At 34.9% G+C, this 7,935-nt stretch overlaps 1 pseudogene; it reads left to right on the top strand.

Annotated features, from left to right (window-relative positions):
* Positions 1–6,542: 6,542 nt before the first annotated feature.
* LOC149201174 (jasmonate-induced oxygenase 3 pseudogene) lies at positions 6,543–7,084 on the top strand (annotated as a pseudogene).
* The last annotated feature ends 851 nt before the right edge of the window (positions 7,085–7,935 follow it).

Genomic DNA, 7,935 nt, shown 5'->3' on the forward strand with positions numbered 1-7,935 from the left:
CGCTCCAATGCGTTGGAAGCACACGCCTTACATGGACCACTACCTGCCTCGAGAGCTTGCTCTATCTCAGGTCAACTCCTCTTCACCGTGTTGGGACCAGGACACGTCCATGAAGAATCCGGAGCACACCGCCTGTCTAACCGAGCTCATCCACGGATCTCATCGTGATATTACCGGGGGGCCCACCACCTTCTTTCAATATTCTGAGGATTCATCCACTTGGCTAACTTTGGGGCATGGCTCTGATACCACTTGTAAGGACTCTGGACACCACATATCTCCACAATGGTATGATATTGTCCACTTTGGGCCTAAGCCCTCATGGATTTGCTTTTGGACTTACCCAAAAAGGCCTCATACCAATGGAGATATTTGTCCATCCTTATATACCCATGATCTTCCCCACTTCTAGTCAATGTGGGACTATTTGGTCATATACCCAACAATCCTCCCCTCGAACAAAGGACCATCGAGCCTCCCCTCAAACGATTATCCATCCGTCCACTCTCTACCAACCAGGATTCTCCGCTCCAATGCGTTGGAAGCACACGCCTTACATGGAAGCACCACCTGCCTCGAGAGCTTGCTCTTCCCAGGTCAACTCCTCTTCACCGTGTTGGGACCAGGACACGTCCATGAAGAATCCGGAGCACACCGCCTGTTTAATCGAGCTCATCCACGGATCCCATCTCATATTACCGGGGGGCCCACCACCTTCTTTCAATATTCCGAGGATTCATCCACTTGGCTAACTTTGGGGCATGGCTCTGATACCACTTTTAAGGACTTCTAGAGAGTGGACGGATGGATAATCGTTTGAGGGGAGGCTCGATGGTCCTTTGTTCGAGGGGAGGATTGTTGGGTATACGACCAAATAGTCCCACATTGACTAGAAGTGGGGAAGATCATGGGTATATAAGGATGGACAAATATCTCCATTGGTATGAGGCCTTTTGGGGTAAGTCCAAAAGCAAATCCATGAGGGCTTAGGCCCAAAGTGGACAATATCATACCATTGTGGAGATATGTGGTGTCCAGAGTTCTTACAAGTGGTATCAGAGCCATGCCCCGAAGTTAGCCAAGTGGATGAATCCTCGGAATGTTGAACGAAGGTGGTGGGCCCCGGTAATATCACGATGGGATCCGTGGATGAGCTCGGTTAGACAGGCAGTGTGATCCGGATTCTTCATGGACGTGTCCTGGCCCCATCACGGTGAAGAGGAGTTGACCTGGGATAGAGCAATCTCTCGAGACACAGGTGGTGCTACCATGTAAGGTGTGTGCTTCCGACGCATTGGAGCAGAGAATCCTGGTTGGTAGAGAGTGGACGGATGGATAATCGTTTGAGGGGAGGCTCGATGGTCCTTTGTTCGAGGGGAGGATTGTTGGGTATACGACCAATAGTCCCACATTGACTAGAAGTGGGGAAGATCATGGGTATATAAGGATGGACAAATATCTCCATTGGTATGAGGCCTTTTGGGGTAAGTCCAAAAGCAAATCCATGAGGGCTTAGGCCCAAAGTGGACAATATCATACCATTGTGGAGATATGTGGTGTCCAGAGTTCTTACAAAAGTAAATCTCTCAAGAAAACATAGTATTTTTATAAGTGAATAGATTTGCAAAATTTCCTATCATAATCCATGCATCCTAATAATATCAACTATTAACTTCATGGGATGTGACAATATCAACTATTAACTTCATGGGATGTGAGCTTCTCAGATATGTGATACAAATAAGCTTATAGGTTAATGAAGATATATGGTGTAAGAAAATCAATGAGAATCAACGCAACACAAATAAGGTCAAGTGTTAATGAAAATTATTGTTATGGTGAATCCATAACTAAAATGGAAATGTTTCACTCAATTAGAATTATATTACTAAAAATCATTGTTATGGTGAATCCACAACTAAACTGGAAATGTTTCACTCAATTAGAATTATATTACTAAAATTATTGGATGTTATATAAACTTGCATATAAAAAAAGAAAACAAATTGACACTCATACATCTATATGGAACTTAAAATGACAAGCACAAAAAATAAATAATCATCATCAAATTTTAACTAATAAGAAAAAGAAATTTGAAATTCCAAGTCTAATTGCAAAATTAACTGTGAAATTCTATAAGTTTGTCAGTACTCCTACAAAGTTGCATTTGTTAGAATATTTCTATAAACTTTGGATTGTTTGGCCCTTCGGGTAAGGATGATAGAATTCAACAAGAATTAATTAATGAATACATGTTGAATGTTGTTGTACTTACTTGAAGGACTTTACACAATTATTTAAAAATAAAAATATAAAAGTTATACAATCACTGTGACAATAGGTATGATTGTGAAAGACAGGAAACATCCCTCAACATGAGTTGAGTAGGCTTCCCTCACACATCAACCCTCACTACTACCTTTTTGTATTCTCTTCCACCTACATAAGTGATTTAAAGCTCTAATATGATGCCTCCATTCAATCATACAAAATATCACAAAGGGGTGGTCATTATGAGCCTTAAATTATCTATCATTGATCATGCATGTAGGTATTTGTGATAGATATTTCAATGTTTGATTTTCATGGATCCCGTAAGTTATCGGCAGTGGAAGTGATCATTCAAGTAAATTTAAAAGGGGCTATGGTAATTTGGGATGGCTTGGGAAATTAGGTAATTCCCTCTCCTTGGTTGGTAACGTTTCCCCTTCTAAAGGTCTATGTAAGAAAATTTCTACTTTTCTCTACATTTTCTAGGGATGGTTCCACGGGAATTTGTCTCTTTTAGGGAAATCCCCTTTGAGCATCTCCTCTCGTTCACTCATCACTCAAGAGACTTATTTCAGTATTTTTTTGTGGCCTCCCATTTGTTTGGAGATAATACGATCTCACAAATTGTCTTGATTTAAAGGGACTCTCCTTTGTTGAAGTTTGGAATTTTATATCACAGGTGTGAGCAAGTTCAGATTGGCAGTATTATTAGGTTGGACACAATTATTTTCTGATGTCTTGTTTTTTCTCTTGGCAGAAATAAGTGTCTATAGGGATTCCTACATATGGTTTTGAGGTGGTGGAGATCTGAAGTAAGTAGGTATGAGTTGGCTTTAAGGTGGGTGCACGAGGAAGGTGACGGGGAAAGGAATTGACAGTAAACGTGGGAGGAGAGTTTCCAAGGTAAGTCAATGGAATTGGACAAACAAAAATAAAGTGGGCGAGAATATTAGTGGAAAATAAAGGCTACATTTCTACCCAAGTAGGGTGTAAATTATTCTTCTAATAGCTCAATTCAACTCCCCGCAATAGGATATAATGCTCATAGCTCTATGTCAGTATAAGTAGAGGGAGACAAAATTGTTAATGCTTAATTAACATGTTAATCTCCAAGGCATGAATATATGATAGATGGATGAGCTAGAAGCATCGAGGTAGAAAATCATTGTCTTGCAAGATGAACTATAATCTAAGGATGCTAATTCCATTAGGACCATTGCTTGGAGTGGGCATGAGGTTGATCTGCTCTTAGACCTTAATAAATTTCCATATATTTCTAGATAATCTATGGAAGGATGTAAATTTTGTTGCATTTTAGGCATGCTTTATTAGTTTTATACTTTGTACCATGAATTCATGTAAAATTATATGGCACAATAGAATTTTTTGTAACTAATATATATCATAAGAAACCCCAACAATATGTTAAAATATATAATCCTCGCATATCTCTATGACTAGGCACAAATTTTCTATATAATATAAATACTCATTCTCATTTTAAAAAAAGTCCTTTAACTACAATTTTGGGGCAAACTTACAACTATCCTAATACATGTTCATTACATGCCTACTTAACACAACAATTTTCACATTGATTTGTATCATTTACTATTATACCAAACTAATGTGCCTTTCTAGTTTTTTTATAGGTCAAACTTTTATTTCATTATATCTATCTATATATATATATATATATATATATATATATATATATATATATATATATATATACTTTCTAGTTTTTTTATAGGTCAAACTTTTATTTCATTATATATATATATCTATATATATATATATATAATTATAATTTTATTTGAATAATAAGTCATGACATTTCCTTACAAATATATCACCATTTTGGAAGAGTCAAAATTTAGGAATTTTATAAAAATAATGCTAATCATTATTCTTGATGATTGTGATATGAAGTGAAACATCACATTCAAACTTTATGAAGTGAAACATCACATTCAAACTACAAAGGATTTTGAGTTACAAGTACATTTATATACATATCAAAAATTTTAATGTTTCAACTTTACACAATTTGCTATGTACTCGTAAGAGTTGGAATTTTGCATACTTTCATAATTCCATGTTATTGAATTATGGGGAACTCAAAAAGCTAACTCAAATTCCTTCAAAATTGGAGTACTCAAAATGAAAATATTCTTATAGACAGTTATAATAATAAAATGATAGTAATTTTAAGTTGTTGATATCCAATAGTGTGCTATATTATTTTAACTTTATTTTGCACCATATTTGAAAAATATTTAAATCCATTGATCTCTAATAATATTAATTATGTGTAATAAGGTAAATAAATCTTGAAACTAATTCAATTCCAACAACTCCTAATACTGACTGGCAAGTTAAAGTAAAAATGTAGATAAGGATTGTCGTAATTTTATGGCTATTTTAAGCTTCAAATTTCAATGGGTAGTGGATCTTGTGAAGCTTTTATGATCTAGACAAAATGCAGGTTTTGGATTCATTAGCTAAATTTAAAATTCTAAAGATATTATAGTGACATTTATACAAAGAGGAATGGTGGGATATTTTTATGTGAGACACATAATTTGGAAATATTCGCAATTGTGTAAAACGATGTTGATTGTGGAAATGGAGATAAACGACAATAAAGTATCACTTGTATAATAATAACAGAGTCTTTTTTATCTCGAATTGTTTTCCTAGTTTATCCACTGAGTGTAAAATCCCTAGTCATGCAACAAAAGAATTATTGTTAACAAGCATATGAATATTCACAAGACAAGCTCTTTGTGTGAGTGAATAAGACGGTCAAAAATGGAATATAGATAACAAGAGTAATTGAATTTAAAAATGAGGCTAGGGGCTATGCCTCTCATAGTTTGTGTTCTATGCACAAACTAGGCACCCTGCAATCATTTCCAATGGCCAATCCTTGTTGAATTTTCTTGAAAATGGTGGATATAGTCTACTCTAAATGATTTCCATTTAAAGTATATAGATGAAAACTAAAAACTACTCAAAATTACAACTCTAGTAATGCAATGATCTATAAAGCTACTAGGGAAATCATACTAAGAACTCCAATACTTTAATCAGACTAAAGAAGTCATGCACAAAAAGTTGTAATAGTGTCATGTACAAGATTAATTTCTGCATAAGGAACTGACCAATGATTTCAAGATCTTTACATGAAAGTATCTCTAGGATAGACCCTAATTAATAGCCCAAATGCCATAGATGATTACACATTTCAAAGAGACTATGCTATAGAAGCAAGTGTAGACTCAATAGCCATAAGAAAAACTAAAAGGGACCCCATTTCCACCCAATCTAGACTATAACAAGATACTTCCAAGGTTAATAAGCTATCTAGTCAGGCTAAATATCATATAGAAGGGTTTATGGATGTTATGGAGAGATTTTTTTTTTCTTATGCTCCTCTTGAACTAATCATAACATTGAGGGTACAAGTGGAGGGAAAAGCGTAGTCCCTCGATAAGCTTACCCTGATTATGAGCAAGGATGTTATGAAAAAATTATATACCTTAATGCATATGCTCAATGAAACCCTAGAGGAATAATAGATCCTTTCTAAAGAAATCCTCAACATTTAGGAAGGAACACAAGCTCACTACAAGCCACTAATGAATATCTATGTCACTACATCCTGAGTCATCTAATTGGGTGACTAGCTCAAGCTCACATAGGAAATTATCACCACTTAAGAATTCAAGAAATTTCCTAGGACATCCAATAAGTGGAAGACACATTTGAGAAGCTGGAAGCTAAATTCCAAATTTTGTACAATCATTCCACATCAATTACATTGGGCATACTATTAGCACAACAACTATTTCAAGGATGAACAATATATTATCCTTCATAATATAATCTTTCACATCCTGAAGATGAACCATCGTTGCTGGTTCGAAACGTCGATCAACAAGAAACCTAATGGGATGTATCTGGAAGATAATCTACACTATATATTATCCTTTCAATAATCATTCACATCTTGAAAATGAACCACCACGTTCGAAACGTCAATCAACAAGAGAACTAATGTGATATATCCGGAAGATAATCTACCCAATATATTATAATTTTAATGAAATTCATTAAAATGTTAAAATCCGACAAGAATTCAATGTATAGAGGAAAAGATCTTTTCACAAACTATTGGAAACAAACGTTTGACGAACAGATTCCAGTTATTAATATGTCTGGGTTGAACGATGATCCTAACGATCCTATTACATATGAAGGATATGGAAGTCGAATTGGAGTGCAGAAATGAGCTGTTCTTGATTGGGGAGATTATTACTTTCACCATTTCCTGCCACCCAATATCAGAAATGAAAGTAAAATGGCCTTCCAACCCAGAGAACTATAGGTAATTATAACTAGATCTAAAGCTCTATCTACGATTATATCTAACTGCAAAATATATATTGTTTTTCTTCGGAATGACTTCATGAGTATATCATGGAGACGTTGATTCAGGAAAGAGATGAAAGAATACTGGAAAAATCTGGTAGACCTTTGCCTGAAGCTATTGTCTATATTTTCTGTCAACCTCGGTCTTCATTCGGATTATCTGAAAGAAGCATTTGGAGGAAAGGAAGATATGGGCATTTGTATTCGAATAACTTATTATCCATCTTGTCCAGAGCCAGATCTGACTTTGGGATTGTCATCCCACTCCGATCCAGGAGGCATAACATTCTTACTTCAAGATGATGAAAATCCCGGGCATCAAGTGCGAAAGGATGACTGCTGCATTCCTGTGAAGCCGATCCCGACGCTTTAGTTGTAAACCTAGGCGACCAAATGCAGGTCAGATTATGAAAAACACTATATCCTAGTTATAATTCAATAAAACCTTATTTATTTATAGTTCAACAAGATCTTATTTTTTGTAGGTCTGGGATGTGAATTAGATTAGGCAGTGTACTGTTTGCGAATTGGATATGAGTTTTAGAATTTTTTGTCCAGCTTCGGATTAAGATTTTTTTGTTAAATTTAGAAAAGCGGTTCTCCAGATCAGCAATATTTAATCATTCAACGATATCTCATAATAAACAGTGGAGGATAGATGGGGAATAAGTAGGATACGAATTGAGGGTTCGTGGGAAATTGACATGATAATAGTTGATATGAAATTTGATTGAGTGGATTTTTTAAGAAAAAAATAAAACATTTGTGGATGCTTTCATCATTTTATTTTTATGACTAACGAAATTAGGAAAAAATGTATTGTTTTTTAAGTTTTTCTTCGGTGAAACAATATATTATGAACCTTATAATATATATGAATATAATTAATGTGATAAATATTTGGAATCTGGTAGTAATATTTAATGTGAGTATAAGTACGATGTCATTATAAGTTTTTCAGTAGGAAAGAAAAAGACTATAGGAAAGAAAGAGAGTATGTGTAGTATATTTTTTTTCCGAATTAGGCGGAGGTTGTGGGTAGTTCCAATGTTGGAGAGGAAAATGGAGGTTGTGGGTAGTTTCAATGTTGGATAGGAAAATGGTCACTTTGAATGATTGCACGAAATTAAGTGCATTAAGTGTCTTCTGGAATGAAATTTATTAATTTCACAATTTATCCATTTGTTTATGGATAAATTAATTTATATATATATATATATATAT

The sequence above is a fragment of the Pinus tabuliformis genome, chromosome 2_1 (assembly GCF_031772625.1).
Source record: "Pinus tabuliformis cultivar Carrire ecotype Pingquan chromosome 2_1, CPIR1, whole genome shotgun sequence".
NCBI lineage: Eukaryota > Viridiplantae > Streptophyta > Pinopsida > Pinales > Pinaceae > Pinus > Pinus tabuliformis.